The sequence below is a fragment of the Larus michahellis genome, chromosome 2 (assembly GCF_964199755.1).
Source record: "Larus michahellis chromosome 2, bLarMic1.1, whole genome shotgun sequence".
Classification (NCBI taxonomy): Eukaryota; Metazoa; Chordata; class Aves; order Charadriiformes; family Laridae; genus Larus; species Larus michahellis.
The window spans coordinates 11,470,562-11,488,711 of NC_133897.1; the positions used below are offsets into that span (position 1 = coordinate 11,470,562).

At 38.0% G+C, this 18,150-nt stretch overlaps 1 protein-coding gene across 2 annotated transcripts in view; it reads right to left on the minus strand.

Annotated features, from left to right (window-relative positions):
* The window catches only part of PTPRN2 (protein tyrosine phosphatase receptor type N2), a 661,189-nt gene that overhangs the window by 592,017 nt on the left and 51,022 nt on the right, over positions 1 to 18,150 (minus strand). The window contains exon 1 of one of the 2 annotated variants that reach the window (XM_074574141.1): positions 3,549 to 3,633. The exons of the other annotated variant lie outside the window; for it this stretch is intronic. The gene's annotated coding sequence lies outside the window, so the exon portion shown is untranslated. Of the gene's footprint in view, positions 1 to 3,548; positions 3,634 to 18,150 lie in introns of those variants that run through there. 2 annotated transcript variants of the gene reach the window in all.

The following is an 18,150-nucleotide window of genomic DNA, read 5'->3' on the forward strand; positions in this document are numbered from 1 at the left end:
TATGTCATGAATTACCTGATTCCTAACCCTGCTGAAAGAAAAGTTCAAGGGAATAGAGTGACTTATGTGTGCCCGCAAAGCCTTTCAGCGGGTAACTGTATTAGCACACCATTAAGCCTGAACCAATATACCACGTCTCTCAGCAGGATTTACTAGCACAGGGCTAGGTCTGAGCTAGGCAAGCACATTTACATGAATTCGAGTCATTTGGAACACCAGCAGAGCCCCAGCTATCGATCCCACACCTGCCTCAACAAACCCACATACGTAACCTTAGGCAAATAATGAAAGCCCACAATATGCACACCAATGAAAGTGTTCTCTCTGCCTTTAACCTATGCATCAATAAACTGTGGATACACATTTGGTAGCTTTTGAAAGCTAAAGCAAGTTTCCGACCAGGAAAGGCTTCTTCAAGCAGAGTACGGCAGAACAGCATGTGCCTACACAGTCCACAAATTCTGGTTTGTGACATATTTGATACATGTGATTTTGCTCCAGACAAGTCTACTGTAACAGCCAATTGACCTGAACCAGTGTCTGGCCCAAAAGAAAAAAAAAAAAAAAAAAAAAAATCACTAAAGATACCTGATTGCATCTTTGGTACCAAACCAGCAAAGCAGAAGGATGCCTTAACCCTTAACTATACATTGACTCATAAAGAACTTAAGGCAAGAATGAGGAAATAGCGATGACCAAAACACAACAGCACAGGGTATACAGCACAAGAGGAGCTCTAATTAAAAGCATAGCAATGATCACTGGGAAAAAAAAAAAATAAAGAAGGTAAAAAGACTTCAAGTACTAATACAAGTTAGGCAAACGAAATGTATACTTCAGTATTCCGGTTTTCAAAAAAATTGCAGTTGCCTTTTCTAAAAGAAAGGGTGTATGGTTAGAAGAAATCCTTGGTTAAATGTGTCTGCCCTGTTTTCCTGGGAGATCACAAAAGGATTAAAACCAGAAGCCTGAAACATCCATGTCCAATGAAGGGCTGCCAAAGGTGTCCTCTGACAGAGGGAAAACAAGCAGTTTTGTAGCTGATTTCCCATCCTGCAGTGGCTGTGCTATAGATCCAAAAAGTATCAGATGAGAAGCTTCAACCAGGAACACCTCTAGTAGAGTCACACATTAGAACAGCAACCGGTTCACCTCGACCCTACTGATTTTGAAACACCTGGGAGCTGGGATCCCAGCCACCAGCTGCCCATGGCCACCTACCAGAGGGAGGCCATCCTATAATATACTGATATCCTCAGAAACAGAAAAATCCAGAATCAAGATAGACAAAATGAGTATGTTCTGGCAGAAAGAAATAAACAGCCAGGCTACCTCCATACAGAGCTACGACTCAAATGCACTCCAATTTTGCTTGATATGTTTTGCGTTATCACTTAATATATTTTCCATGAAAAGCACAAAAGAAAACTGATTTTATCATGTTTTAGCTTCTCTTTTAATAATAGTTGGTTATTTGATGCTTACCACACAAGATGTCTGACACAATTAGCCTTGGAAGTGTATGTTTTGGAGAGCAAATTAATAAAAATCAATGCATGACAAAATATGCCCGTCTATGATTACTCTAAAATAGGAAAGGACCTCTAAAACTCCTTGAAAAATATTTTATTTCAAGTTATTTATTGCTAGAATTTATTGTTATGCATATTTCACCCAGCCAGTAAATATGTTAATTTAACTACCAATTTATCTTTTGTTGTTATTTGCTGTGACATTAAGAAGCATCATATTTCATTCAAAATGTCATCTACTTACTAATAGTAATGGTGGAAATAAGTCACCACTAAAGAGTGAAGTAGCATTGTCTCCAAAAATCACTTAATTCTGTTCGTGCCTTATGAGATCAAAATTACATTTTGTTTTCTATCAAACAATCCTCCTACCAGCAATCATCTCCCAAAACACAAACTGCTGATGAAATACCTTCAAACCCCACAAAAAACCAAAACAAATCACAAAAACAAAACAAAAAAACACCAACACACACACCTGAAACCCAAAGCCCCAATCTTACTTCAGTTCAGCAGCCCTGAAATAACAAATTCTCCTAACTATTCAATCAGCTGACAGAGTGAAACTGAACAGGTACACATACATTGCTTTACTTACTCTAGAATTTAAACACGGGTTTCTTACTTGCATTAAAGATTCAGTTCTTCACTACCACTAGTATAGTCCCAGCATCTCAATAGTGGCAAAGAAGGTTGGGGCGATGACTCAGTTGTGCACAGGTGCGCCAGCAGCCGCAAGAAGCTCAGCTGATCATCCTCCCCCCACGTAACCAAGGCACACAAATGTATGCTGTGCGTCTCGTTAGTACAGGGAGAGTGGTTCCCTGGCACTTATAGGGGCTATTTAAAATCCAGTTAGCACGGCGCTAAGGATTATCCCATATGCTTGGATAACTATATGGTTTTTCACATTCTTAAATAAAAGGGTTTGCATAAGTGTGGTTTATGTCCATTAACTTCTACTGACATAAGTAGTGCACTTATAAACTTCTTCTTGATGATTTACCACAGTGAATTCCAGAAGAGTTTACATGAGTAAAGCTCCCTAGAGGTCAGAAAAGCCCGGGCTGACTGTGTAACGTAAACCAATGTAGTGAGCTTCCATACACCAAGGTAAGCAGGTCTTTCAGAGAGAAGTCAAGAAAAGTGAAGAAATACCTAACTTTATCCTTGCATCCAAACACAGACTTTAGTAGCCTGCAATTCTACTAAATTGTGTCAGGTATGAGGACCATTGGTATTGAACCCACTCATATATACACATATTTTCTCAATGTTTTTTAACTTCATGACTGCATAAAATAATGGCAGGTTTCTATGCTACATTTTACAATACACTTACATCACGCATTCTTCACCTAGCCAGGAAAAGAGATTCCACGGAGCCTCACAAAGTTTTCTGCCTCCCTTCCCTCTCCCTCTACCCTACATCTCCAGTACTGTTTCTCAGACACACAAGGTAATCCCAAAATACTTTTGCAAGTACAGCACCTAAAAGTTTAAATCTCTTTGTCAAGATATTCTTCTCTTGAGATACTAATCAAAGTATTCCCTTCCTCCTTTCATCAGGTATGCAGCAGTTCTGCATTCCTAAAGACAAACTAGGAAGGTTTAAACTGCACTGGAATATACTGTTTGTTTGGATTTATAAGAGGTGCCTCTGAAGGTTACAACAGTCAAGGCACCAGCTGAAATCACTTAGACTTCATCTAGAAAAAGCTATAATAATTCACTTATCAGGAAAATAATTTTTAAAAGTCCACTGATTAAATAGATTATATTAATGTTTATTTCTTGTTTCTTTCCCCCAGTTAACCAACCCATGATGACTTTACATTAAACGTATCTTCCAAGAACGCCCAAAGTCTGTAAGCATTTTTATTAAGATAAAAAACATACCATAACCTTTCTTCATAAAAAATTGCCTTATAATCATCAAAACAAGAAAACAAACAGTAGCCAAGAACAGCTAAGTTTCTTTTCTACTTATCAATCAGAAATTGGGAAAATACAAACCTTAATCCTTTCTGTTGTTGAGGGTTCTCTGCCTCTTCCCTTCATTCAACTGCCACATGAGCATCTAATACCTCATCACGTTTGCAGACCATACCAACCTCACCTCATCACAAAGTTTTAGCCAGCATGTGTTTCTTTAATCAAAATATGCCAATGTTCATTAGCATTTTTAATAGCCTACAAAGAAAGCTCACTCTGCATTTATCTGCTTCTTTCAGATTTACTTGCTATCTGGTAAGAAGAGCTTGAAGGGTAGGTTCTGCTAAACATTACTAACGAGAGAAACGAAAAAGGAAACACCTGGGTAAGCCAACACTGGGCACGTCTGATGGGCCTTGTTGGGTCTTTAGCACCAGCTGTGAATGACTCTAAATAGAGAGCACATGTTTATTTTCCTATAGTAAGGATAAGAAATATGGTCTAAGAATGACATTTTAGAAGTGCTCAGCTCACACAGCTGGGATAGCCCTGACTGAGAAAAATCAAGGTAGTGCACAATAATGATTAGGAATGATAACATGAACTGATTGGTAGGAAGAGTCAAAAATTGTTTTTGTGCAGAAAACTGAATGGAGAAGTCATCTGATTGAGAGAGACGTATTCCTCTCACTAATAGAAGTGAGAGAAAATTTTGCTCAGTCTGGTAAAGCTGTGATCTATCCAACAAATCCTCATCTGTCTGCCACACGTGTATGCCTAACAAGTCTAAAATTACACAAAAGTGCAAAAATGACTGGGAAAAATGTAATTTAAGCTGATTACAGGTTATAAGCAGAGCTTCTCTTGTTTTTCCGAACCCTGTGGTTACACAGGTGCCATAGGTGTACATACATGTGTAATGTAAGCATTATTTATTCTCAAAACCTATCAATTGCATATGAAAAATCAGCTACTGTTTCTTTACTTTAGTTTTATTTTGGCATTAACTTTGATAATAAATTTGGATATTCCCTGGCCCTGTTTTTTAAATTTTCATTTTCACCCCCTTTTTTCTTTGCTTTTTATTCTGTTCCAAACTCCTCCGTTCTCTTTCTGAGAACTATTTTTTTTTCTAACTCCTACCCATTCTCTTCTACTCTCCAAGAAACCATTGCTCCAGCACCAGAATGCAGTCACCCCTTTCTGTCCCTCCCAAGCACGTGGATGCTGTACTTGGGCACTGCCCTTCCTACCCAGGCCCTCGCCTTTCACTCATGCAGGTAAACAGCTTGTCTGTCACCTTTGTATCATTATTGGTTGCTGGCAATTTCTGGATCTCTGGTCTCACCCTTTACCACGGGTGTCCTCCACTTCCCTTCTTGTAGCACACTCAACCATTTCTGATCTACCCCGCTTCTGGTGTGATGGCTAGGAGAGAGGTAAAGAGACAGGAGGGAAGAACGAGGTAGAATTTGCTCCATCGTGCTCACTCTGTTCAGAGCTTTTCAGGAGTGGAGTAGGTTCAGCCACATTCTTTCTTTCTCCTTGGGCATTCAGGATATCCAGAATAGTCTTCACTGAGAAAGGCATTTTAGCAAGACATCAGAACTTGTGATGCTTTATCAACAACTACTCAGATTAGTAGTTTAGCTAGGCAAGAAAAGTAAATCAGTGTAGTCAAAAACAATATTAAAGGAGTACATAACACTAAGAGGGTTCTCTCTCCCAAGAGAGAAAATGAGAAAAATATATGACAGCACAATAATTACTGTGCTTTCATCTTCTTCCTTTACTCCACCTTTTATGTTTTTTTGAATGTAATAGGTGCCTGATGTTTTTGTAATACTGTAAACTCTTGAGAGCAGATTATTTATTTTTTTTAATTGTGTGCATGTACAAAGCCTAGTACAATGAAGCACTGATCCCTGGTGAGGAATCCAGGCCTTACTGTAATCCAAATTAACAGTCATAAAGATGACAAAAGAAATCCCTGCAGTGGTTAACTGGAGGACTGTGCAATCTCTTACATGAAAAGTTTCCAAAGTAAAGTAAGGAAAGATTTCCCATAAGTGTTACCATATGGTGCTAACGCTGCCACATCTCAGAATTACTCCTTCTTTCAATCATTTTTCATACGCATTGATTTTGTATATTGAAAAATGACCCTAGCCAGAATAATTCACCATGGAATAATTTTCATTTTAAGAAGGAAAATGTTAGTACTAAACTTATAGCCAAGATTTGCCCCTGAAGCCTCAATCACAGTACACATTAGTCCTTCAATTACCTTCTGTATATCACTTGCTCTTCAACATGTACTGATTGACACACTACATAGGCAAAATGGTAGAAAAATGCTGTGATGTATGATACTATTTCGTACTATCTAAGGGGGGTACATCGTCCTTTCTGCATTTAGAAAAAAAAGTAATGATTAAATCTTTTCTTTTGCATGTAATTAGTCGTGAGCCTGTCCACCACTAAAGAAAGGAATTGCTTTGTGGTGAAAATACTATTAACTTTTCTGATTACTAATGTCATGACTGCAATGATGTAGGGCTTTTCTTCTGGGGAGTACTGAGGAAAGGTCACTACTAGGAATAACTGAAGACGTGAGCAGTAGTAATAGTTCATGAGGCGAAGAGACAGGGAAAGGCCATCACTGGAAAAGCTCCAAGCATTTCCATTTGCCCAGGGCTCAGAAAGAACATGGCATTTCATGGGCGGATACAGCCAATATGTGTTTTGGTGGGCCTTTTTGTCATTTTTTCACAGTGACTATTAAAAGAACTTGCATTGTCTCCCCTGAAAAATTACAATTCTCCCAATGCTACATTTCCCAACTCTGTTTCTTTAGCAGAGACTGCCACTATCTCAGGTAATTTCTGAAAATGGGGACCACAGATATAATACTTCTGACAAACAAGTAGCTCCACTAATACTTAGTTACATGCTCTCCATTTAAATAAAAAATTTATTTAAAGCCAGATAAACCCATTATTGGAGAAAAAATAGAAGACCACTTAAAAACTAACATTAAAATTATTACTTCTTAGGATCAAGACTGAAATCTGTTACCCACACCATTAACTGTGGCAGGAAGGGTCAAATGTGATTTTGCTCAAGTAACTCAGCCCCAAACAAAAGATCTTTGACATGCTGGTAACCCATATTGGGACAAAATTAGGATCTCTACAATATAAAATGTGTGATCTGTTCCTTCAAAATTTGTAAATGTGAATTGAAGTCCTCACAAGTTGAATAAAAAATATCATAAAGATCCAGACCAGGCCTTTAATAACTTCAATTCAATACCTTCTACTGGTCACCGGTTGCTAAAACTAATTTCCTTATTGGGTAGTAAACTGAAATCACCCAACACCCACAAAAATTACAACTGTGACCTAAGCAAAACCTTTTTTGCACTTCGCAGAGAATTTAAGAATTTGAACACCATTGACTCTAAATGAATAATTGCACTTTGCTGCTTAAATACTTCAACAAGGAGCCTAAATTTTTTCCCCTGCTATTGCCTGTGCAGTATCCTTCCCCACAAAGTCTATGGGCAGCAAGGCCTTCTAGTATTTCTCATAGCCATAAGATACTAAAAACTGAGGCTTACATACAGCAGAGTATGATGTTACGAGCAAAGCCTTCCTCAGTATTCTTGCACATAGACCAGCAAACTTTGCAGTTCAGTGGCCTCTCTCATATTTATTCTGTGGAAGAAGTACTGTCATCATTATGTCTGTCTGTCAACCCATCAGTAACTGTCAGCCTATTCCTGTATAGTTGTTTTACAAAACGGCAGAATGGAGCGAATTCTAAGTCCTAATTATAACATAACTCTAGCCTTCCTCCACAGTCAGAGTTAAGACAAGCTGGGTCAAAGAAGTAACGAACCATTAGCTAGCAGGAATAGGAACTATCTGTCTCGGGGTTATGTGCTTTGGAAGATAGTTCTTTCAGATAAAATTTTCCAAAACACTTGGGTGATAAAGAAGCTTATGTCCCATCATCTGAAGCTAATCAGTCTCTAAGATGCACTGAAGTGACAGTTCTTTTAAAAAATAGTTCTTTAAAGTTGCGTCTCATGTTTTGGGAAAACTACAGTTATTCATATAATCAAAGAAAGGAAAAGAGATATGTTTATCATTTTCCTCTAACAGGCACCAAAATTTTGTCTTCGTTATTTGACAGAAAATTTTAATGAGTATCTGCTTGGTGCTTGAAAAAACATAACCAGAATTCACAGCAATTCTCATCCATTTACACTGCATACAAAAGTAAGTAATTACCCAATATTCTGCGATAATGCGCCTCTCCCAACACTGTCTTGAGCAGAATTCAAAGGCAGAAACAATTTTTTGCAGAAGACCTCTTTGGAATGATTGGCTTTTCTGTTTTGTTTTATTTAGAAAATAGTACAGCACCTTTTAAGCAATGATGCCTGTGCCCACAGCTGCAGTACAGCCAGTACCTGTCACATACGATCCCTTCTTTTTCCCCTTCCTCATTCTTCTTAGAAAATCACTCTCCTTTTTGTTACATCTCTCTTTCACAGTTAATTTGAGCTGAGTAAATTATCATGTGGACTTGGCAAAAACAACTTGGGAAGGAAATAAAGAACCATATAACTCAGTGGAGTCTGAAGAGCAAGGGGATAGTCCACAGTCATTTATTGCAGAAAAGTAATTCTAATTTAGACAACAGCACACGCGGGTTTGGGAGCTACACTTAACAGATGAGCTCCAAATAGGGAGACAGGACCCAACCAGTACTCTAAATCTGTCTGTTTCCGTGTATCTATATTGAGGCCTGCTAGATATTGAAAACACTTTAAATTCCTATTATTGCTGTTAGCGGGTGTTTGGAAAAGAAGCTTTATAGATTTATCAGGCAATTTTGAAACACATTATAAGGTGTATTTAGAGTGCTGAAATCACCTAAGTTCATGTCATGAAAGAGACACTATTATATACACTTGGTAATTTCTCTAATAAAGAGTTTAAACAGTCCAGAGTAATCCACATTAATCATTAATGTGTTGGAGAAAAGTAATGAAAGTCAATGCAGAAAGTCATCGTCTCTTAAAGTTCTTGAAGGAAAAAGAATAATATTAGGTAAAATTCAATGGACTGTGGCACCAAGATTTATCTATATACTTTACCCAGGGAATTTGAATTGCAAATGAAGCTGCAGCATTCTCTAGTATGGGATAGAGTTACGAGAAATAGGTCATACAAGGATATTAGTAGCACATCAAAGTTAACAGTTCTTAGTGAAGATGCCTAAAACTTTTCGCCTTCCACAGAAAAATGAAAGAATTTTATAAATGTTTATGTACTAGAAATTTTTTTCAAGCTACCGAGAACTCAGCTGTTCCAATCAATACAAATTATCTCCCGACATATAATCAATGTGCAGCACCTTATGGCTTTGCTCAAGTCCTGTGGGACTTGTAGCGTATGTAACTGCATACATGGGCATCACTCTACTTTCTTGTCTGGGACTGATGATAAGGGGCAGACTTAGGACAATACCGTGTTAATGCTGAAAAAGAATTAAACCTTATCTTGTATTGAATCGAGACTCATTCCAGAGAGTAGTTTAAATTCATTACAGAGTAAAAGGATCTGCTTCTACTTACTTTTGTGAAATTACACCGATTTCAACGCAAATCTGGAACTGAGAGTGAATGGTCCTGATTTTGACCAGTAAATGTGCTCTAATTACTCCTGACTCACCCTGATGTATCTGAGGCTGGCATTAGAGCCAGCTGTCCCAGAATACATTATGCCATTGTCTCCGTGAAGTAGCTCTGCCTACCCTGTGATACCAGTAAGATGTTTTTTTTTCCCTAGGCTAGCTCTTGAGAAGCAGGCATCATAATGACACCTATCAGAGAAGTAGTTAAGAAAAAGACTAATGATTAAAGCAATTTGGGGAGGAAGCCAAGAAAATTACAGATATTCTGAAACATGACAAATATGATGCATGCAGAGTAGCACTAGAATTCATATTCTGGCTCCTTCCTAAAAAAGGACACAAAAAACAGCTTTTCTCTCTCTAGAAAAAAAGACTATTAGAAGGCTAAACCTCCCAGATTCTAGAAGTTCATCTGACTGTTAAACTCCTTGAAACAGAAAGGAAAAACTGCCCTTGAGAAAATTAATTTATTTAGGAAAAAAAATCTGAAGCCTGGATGCCTTCAGGAGTTTATACAGGTGTCTTTCACCATTAAGAGCAGCCAAAAGTCATTACTATATTATAGCCATATAGTCACCAGCTCTCATTAACTTAGCATCTAACACCTATTGATTTTGATGGAATTGAAGTGTCTGAGCAGCTCTGTGGCCCAAATGCCTACTATTTTGGTTCATGTTTATTATCTTTGTTATTTTTCCCTGTGCAGTAGGAAGAAAAATCTTAGAACTTTTATTGAACAGGTAAGAAAAAGATGTTGATGTCGCATGTCCGCTGAATATCTGAATATCACGAAGAGGAGATACCAAGTTACTTATAAGCCAGACCTACTAGCAAGGTTACCAGGCTACAGTCCAGCAGAGTGGAATTCTAGACTTGCTCCTGATTTTTGCTGCTGGCCTGGGCAGAAATGTTTTGAACCTTAAAGAAAAGGAAGTAGCTGCATAAAGGTACTGGGAAGCATTCAGTGCAATGCAAACAAGCATTTTCTGAAGAGTGTGTTTTTTAATGTCTATTTAAGTAAAGCCAATGCGCTCTACCTCTTCTCAAAAAGTGCAGAGATTTCAAGAATGTGAAACAACTCCTTGCCTGCCTCTACAGTCCATGAGCTTTTGAGTTTATGTCCCCTGAGAAGTGGGGCGGGGTGGTGTCAGGGGACAAGAATTCTAGTTAGGGACCTGAAGTGGCCAAGTATCAGACAGGCAAGGAGACCTCCAAGCCCCACGTGACAAGTGGTAGAAATTTCTGAATGGCTTCAGGAGCACTATCTGTCATTCTTTCTTGATGTGTTATACAGATACTTCTAACGAAGTAATAGATTGTTCTTCAAGTCTCAGTTCAGATTGCATCTTTCTACTGTGAGTTTGACTTATCTATCGGTTTGATTTTAATGAAAAGGAAAATAAGGCATAGATAAAGTGAGGAAAAAATATGTCTGAATCTTGTGCCCTTCCTCTATCGTATTCCTTTTGGATGAGCAGGAACTGCAGTCAGCGTGATTACACTGCAGTTACAATTCACAAAACCTGTACTATGCACATTGTATGTAGCACACCGCAGTTGTACAGTGTTATGATCCACCTGAGGATAACAATCTACTTCTGAGAACAAGTGAATGCTAGTGTTGCATATTTTTCATATTCCCATCTAAACTTAAGCCAAAGACTGAAGTCAAGGGCATTTGAATTTCTTTAGCATCACTCAAAATCTCCCAATCATGTTTGCTGAAAATAAATGCCACCCAGAAGGCAACATATCCCACAAAAATATGCTGAATTATGACTGAATTTCTACACATCTCATCATAACAGTAGGCCCTATAAAAAGCCAAATACCTTTTATTGTTTGCATTCATGCAGGAATCTTTATTCCCATCATTAGAGCGTCCTCTGTGCTCATTCCCTATCCCATCATGAATGTTACTTTTGCTCCTGAGAGTGACGAGGTTGAAGGGACACAATGGAAAAGAGAAGGGAATGGGGATTTTTGCACCAGTATTCGCCAATGGGAAACTACCTCCCAGCTTCCTCCACTGCCCCGCAAAGCTGCTCTGAACTCCAGAGCTGGCTGTGCCTGCTGAGTCCGGCCTCTCACAAGTAACGATAATTAGCCCAGAGCCTACACAGTGAAAAAAGAATGGGGCATATTATTAACTTCACAAAGGGATTACCAAAATTTACTGTAGAGAATGAAGATGGATGAGGAAATTTAGAAACTTGGAAACAGTAAGAGGTAGAAATTTAGAAGAAAACACCAGAGAGTGAACCATGGGAATACAGAGGATATAGTAAGCATTGCACTATGGAATAAGTGAAAAAAGAGAATGTACAAGAAAAGAGGAAACCGGAGAAAATAAGAGTGTCTGAGAAAGGAAGTGAAGGAGAATAACCTTCACAGAAATGTCTGTAACGCATGAGGAGTTAAAAGTGATAAAAAGTCCAAAGTACAGAGATAAGCCAGTGGCAGAGATAAGAACAGACCTGAGTTTTCCTCATAGCACTTTACACGACTTTAGAGGAGTGCTGCCTGGGGATTTCACAGAGTTTAGAAGGGGGCTCTCTCATTTCTTGCAGGCATCCTAAGAATAGCAGTTATTTTACAATAATCCCATTGATAGTTTACAAGCCTATTCCAAAGTTTCATTAATTCAAGAATGGATTTTATTTTTTTTCCTGCAAAAATTCCTGGTGATAATATTTCACAAAGTTCCAGACATGAGTCTTCAGTCTACAGTTGACTGTAGGATGACTGGCATTTGCATAATTCTGTGAGACATGATATTCAATGAGGTTTAGAATCAGTCTGGCACCTCATATGGGAGCCTTCTTAAGAATTCTTAAATTATTTTAATGAACCAGTATTATTCAAAAAACTATTTTTTCCCCTCAGGATTTGAACTCCAGCCAAATCACTAAACCACAATCTTTAAAAGTGTTCCTGGAGACTTTCTATTTGATGCATATCTTACAAATCTAATCTTATGTTGTTTCTGAATTTAATACTCTGCAGACAGCAAGGACAATGTGTATGCAAGGTTTTGTACATCAATATAGTGTTTACAAAAAATCCTACTTATAAGACTCCTAAAATAATAGCACAAAAAAAAAATGAAAAAATCATCAAAAAAACCCAAAGCTTTGTGACCTTTATCCTCTGTTCTACAAACAATACATCATGCAGCAGAAGTACAGGAACAAGAATATTAAAATTATGCCCAAATGAGTAATTTTATTTTTTTTTTACAGTGAAACCTCATTTGAATTGTTCTTTCAAGGCAACATGAGAGAGCAACAAGAATGTCTGAAAGCTCTGAAATTGTTTCATAAAAGGTACGTCAAAAATGCAAAACATGGAAGAGTGGCATGTTATTACACCCTAGTCTGTACAAGGAAACACTACACAGCTACTTCTCTTCATTTAGATTTGCTGAGAATAAAGTTTAAATATCAAATTGACATCAAGTAGTAGCCTTTTTGAGAAGGTGGCTTCAGTTTCCTGCAGACAGTTGAAGAGTATCAGGTCAAGGACCAGAACAACAATCACTGTATCTACAGTTTTCTCCCTTTTGTATAATTTTCTGGAACATTTTCATTAAGGGGCATATTGAAAAAAAATTGGAGTTCACAGAATATGAGCGGTATTGTTATCCTGCTGTTGAAAAACGCGCACTGGCAGACTCTTGGCTGGAGCTTGGTTCAGAATAGCCTCAAGATCTCTACAGCTAAGAGGTTTTGTCTATCAATTCAACTTCCCTTTAGCTATTCATGTAATGTCAGAGCAACTAAAACAAAAAATACTTTGCACCACTTTCTGTGCAATCACCACAAACAGTTTTAACAATTTCACCTAGCTAAAAACATGAAGTTAACGTGTGTAGGTTCAATGAAAAAACAGTCCTCAGAGTGGCCCAGGTCTGCTGGAGCATTACATCAGTGTAACCCAGCCCGTCATCTCCCAAATTAAACAGAGCATGAGGACAGGGCGCAACTGTGATGGGATGGGAGAGGGCTGCCCATGGCTGGCAGTATGTGAACGTATCTGCATCCTCCCTACCTCCCAGAAAATCCTTACTTTGATTATACTCAGCAGCTCTGTCCTTTGACATCTGACGATATAATACCATGCAATTTATGTAATTCGGGGTTAAAGATAGAACACACATATAAAAATAATTATTCTTGCTTTTAGTTGTAATGCTTTATTTACAAAGAGATATGAAAGTGTCTGCACACTTTCAAAACTACCGGGTATTAGCGCCTTTTATCACTCCAGAACTCCCAAGCCTTTACCTTCACTGTCAATAAAACCTTCTCTAGGGATGTGATTCCCTTGTTGTTTTTTGACAAATGTGATTCCCTTGTTGTTTTTTGACAATCATCTGTTCTATTCTGAGATCTCCACCACACCTCCACAGCCTGCCTAATCTTATAGACCCCACAGTTTACCAATCTTACGAGCAGGACAGTGAGTTTAGGCCATGGATTATCCCCCCCAGCCACTACCTCTCCAGATGTGTGAACACCTTTATTGCTACTGCTAGTCTGGTAGTACAGAATGCTAACAGCCCACCCCAGAAAAGATTAGCCAGTCTTCTTTCCTTTTACAGTTCACTCACTTCACAACATTTACATTCCCAGATGGATAACTGATTCTATACCCTGAAGAAGTTGGGTTTTTTAAAAAATTTGAAATACATCAGAAGGAAAAACTTACTAGTTCATTACTTCATAGAAGCTTTTTTAGTGTAATTTTTACTAAAATATCCTAAGAGATTTAAGATGACTCACAAATGCCTAAAAATATGGAAGCTATTTTCCTCCTGTGTGTTTTTTCCTTTATGATGAAAGGAAGGTAAAAGTACATTGCTTTTGTTTCTTGTTATTTTCTGCTTAGTTTCTACCTTCCCTTTTTGTAATAATAATAACGTACATTATGTTTTTACTTGAGAAGCTCCTGAATGCGTACCACCTGTATCAGCAGGAGGCATGGCAGATAAAAAGCACTAACCACACAGCTGCAATTACAGCTCGAAGATGACTGCTAATCTGACTAGCTGCTACATTTTAGTTATCCCTCTTTCAGCCAGTGTCATCCACTTTGCAAAACAGAATCAACGTTTGTCTTTAAAAACACTTGCATATATCTGCATTACACATATATGAAAATACATATATTAAACATGTATCTACAATACATGTATTATACACGTAGGACATTTTTTATTATTATTATACCAAAATAGGTATGAAATTTGTTGCCAAAACATTGGTATCCAGTGCCATCTGAGCTACCGCAGACTAAGACACCCCCACAGCACTGAGAGACATGGTACAGGACTTGTGGGAGATTGAGCTCTTTCTGGAGTGTCATGGAGGTTAGGCACAATACCCACAGCACCTGAAACAACACAAGCTACCCTTCTTTAGGCAACAGAATACAGCCTTGTTTTCTAAAATAATTGAGGTGAGCCATGCCATAAAAGTCCTATTTCTGCCAATTGGCCTTCCAGGTTTCTCTGTAGTTATCTTAGAGGTAAATGTCAACTGTCTAAGCACTACAATTACCTGAGATGAGACTCCTCTACTATCTTCTTTGAGATGACAACAAACAAAAGTCTATTTCTTCAAAGCTGATAATTTTGTTGGTACTCAATCGTCTGAATACCTTTAAAAAATACCGATTTAGAAGATATGAGGACTCAACAGGAAGAAAGAACTAAAAAGGAGGCACTGTACATTGTATTTAACTTCTTCATGAGGTTTTAAGGCTTGTTGAATGTCTCTACTTGATACTATTTTTGTTGGCATTGTAACCTTGGCTTGCCTGCTCTTATATCCCTCATTTTCAGTGCTGCAGGTGGTCATATTTCCACAATATAGAGTGCAGCGGTCACCAAGGGAATATCTTGCTCCTGGTATAGACATTGGCAAGCCTTCACTGATTTTCAAAATAACAGGTCTGGATCCTAAATGTTCAGGACAGGAATAGGAGTTAAAGCAGACTAGAAAAGTGCTTTTGCTGCATTATGGAAGAGATACTGTTCCTCAACTAGACTAGGAACAGAAACGTGAATTAACCTTTCTTTCTGCTTGAAAAAGGACAAATAGGCTTTCCCTTCCCTATATTTTGCTTTAGTCCCACAGAATGCCTTGTGTTATTTATAAGAAACTCTATGAATTGGAAATAACTCCACACAATTTTACCTGGAAGTCTTATGGAAGAGATGGAGGCCTAGCAGAAGAGAAAGTAGGACCACCTTGGCTTTTAAAGAAGGTAGGAAACAGCTAAATAACATTGCATTATATTTTTAGGATCTATTCCTAAAAATACTTAACTTTATCTAAATATTGTAGAATATTCATAGAAAAAGAAGTCTAAAACACGAAGATTTTCCATGGACACCTAAGGCTCAGAGATGCAGTTGCCACGCCAGGTCACTGGCAGAGTCAAAGACAAGTTTGTGTGATGAAAACAAATCTAATGGGTTTATTTTTAAATACAAGCATTTCATAATGAATATTCAGCAAGACAGCTGCAGCCCAAAAATCATCCACTGAACATAGCCAAGAATGGTTGCAAATAATCATTGCATACATGAAAAAATCCAGAACATTCCTCACAGATCTGCCTCTAGCCTATGTATTTGGGATTATATTTTTTCATTGTGTGTGTTAGATATACCTAAACAGTATTTAAAAGGTAGTTTAAAACTAACAAAACACTAATTAACACCACCTCTGGAAACATTAAGATTTTTGATTCTAGACATGTTCATCTGCCAACTTAAAAATGTTCGTCTGTGGAAGGATTTAGGGACTTTAGCTTGCTTTTTTTCTTCTTTCAACTCAATGGGAAAGTAGAATCTCATTCTGTACTTCTGCAGTCACTATTAGAGTTGAAATTGTTTGGACGGGTTTCACCCTACTTTATGCTGGCTGCCTAAAGAACAGTAGGATAAAGGAAATTAACACTTCAGTCCTCCTCGCAGTACTATTTAATCACTCTAAAATCATAGGGTAATAAATCAGTCTGTAGAGAAGACTGTCATCAAACACTCACACATATACACACAAAAGATAAAATAATTAAAGAACAAAATTCAAGCAGGACAGCACCCACCATCCTCCAGCAAAGACGGATGGCTTCACAATTGTTTATGGTAAGGCATTGCTATTCAGTATTTCTCCCATCTCTAAAGTTGTTTTAACTGTACACATAGCAGTGAAATTTTGCCACCTTAAAATTAATGGCAAACTCCAACTTGTTGCAACTAGCTCCAAGAATGTTATTTTGCAGATTTATACTACCGATCGGATAATAACTTCATTGCCATTCATGCCATTCATTCTGGCAATAAAATTTCATTGCCAGACACATGGAATAGGTATGATAGAATAACAAAAAGCATATTTTCAGACAATCGTCTATGCTGGTAATAATCAAGCTTAAAAAAATGACGAGATATCATTCATACAAAATTTCTAGACATTTCTCTTTTCAAAAGATAAACTTGGGTATCACTTACTGAATTATGCATTCTGCACAGAACAATAAGAAGCTCTAATACTGTGCAACATAGAAAGTAGGCATGAAACTAAAGATTCTAGTTAGCTAAAACTTAGTTTAGAAGGTTAATTTTTAATTTGACAAGTGAGAGATCCATTCTCTATTTCTGTGCCCCACTACATCTGAATCCCTGAATGATCTCTACAGAAAAAGTGTGAAGGAGCAAAAATGTAAGGCTATTTCAGGTCTATTTCAAGTACTGTAGGAGTTTGACAGTATTTCATTTTTCAACATATGCTAAAACACCGTGGGATGACTTTATAGCTTCTGCAGCTTCATGCAGATAAATATGGCTAGATAGGATCTGGATGTTTCATGCAGTTAGAAAGATGTAAGGAACAGCACCAGCAGGTTACTTTCCGCAGTAAGGTCCTTGTAGAGAACAGCAACGTAGGAGCCCTCCATAACTAGTTACAGCAGCTGGAACCCAAGCACAAAGAAACAGAAACCGCATCCAAGCTCCTTTGCCCAGTTCACAAAGAAAGGCTACACAGCGTCTGAATTGTACTTTACTGTAGTAGGCTAGTTCACTTGGGGCCAATACCTCAAACATCAGTGAATGACTAATTTATGATGAAAAAGTTTCATTTTTAATGGAAATGATTCAAAGCCGGGAGAAATAATGAGAAAGGAAAAAAGAATAAATTCCTATTATGTGACCCAGTTCAAGCTGAACCCTCTATATGCTATTGCTGCACAGTGAACTTTTTGCTCCCATTTTGTTTCCTGTTCTTCTGCTCTGTAGAAGGCAGCACTATTGACCAATTCCGGCTGAGACCTTTTCAATTTCTGTACTCCAAGGGCTCTTTTCTATCTCCTCAGCTCATTAGAAGGAAACACAGGCAACAGAAGATGGCATGTTTTTCTTCCCCTTTTATGACGGCTGCCATTTGGTCAACTGAGGTGGCACCGCTAGCACAATAAAATCACCAGCGTGAAACTTAATGCATCCCAGAATAGCATGTAAATTTTAAGAACATCAGGCTGGCCATTTGCATCAGGGGAGCCCTGTCCGGACCTGGATTCTGGCTCTGAAAGTGGTCATCAGCAGATGTTCAGGGAAAGAGCACCAGAAAACCTTTCCAGTGTAAGGCAACACACTGTTTAAAAACCTGGAGTAAGAGGCTGTATCTCGACTGCGGTGTCTGAGAAGTATCAATTCCCTTTCACAGCTCATTGATTCTTTTGGCTTCCATGAGACTTTTCAAAGCCCTAGTGACAGGCAGGTAAATAAATATTATCTGCTTTTAACAGGCAGAAGAAAATGTGTTCTATAATGTGTGCCAGATGTTGTGAAAAGTAAGCAATTAACAGTCCTAGCAGTGGTCTATGTGCCACTTGTGGATCTCTTTTTGCCTTAAAGGTCTTACAGTCTAGACAGATGGCATAAAATTCTCCAGCAGAACAGAAA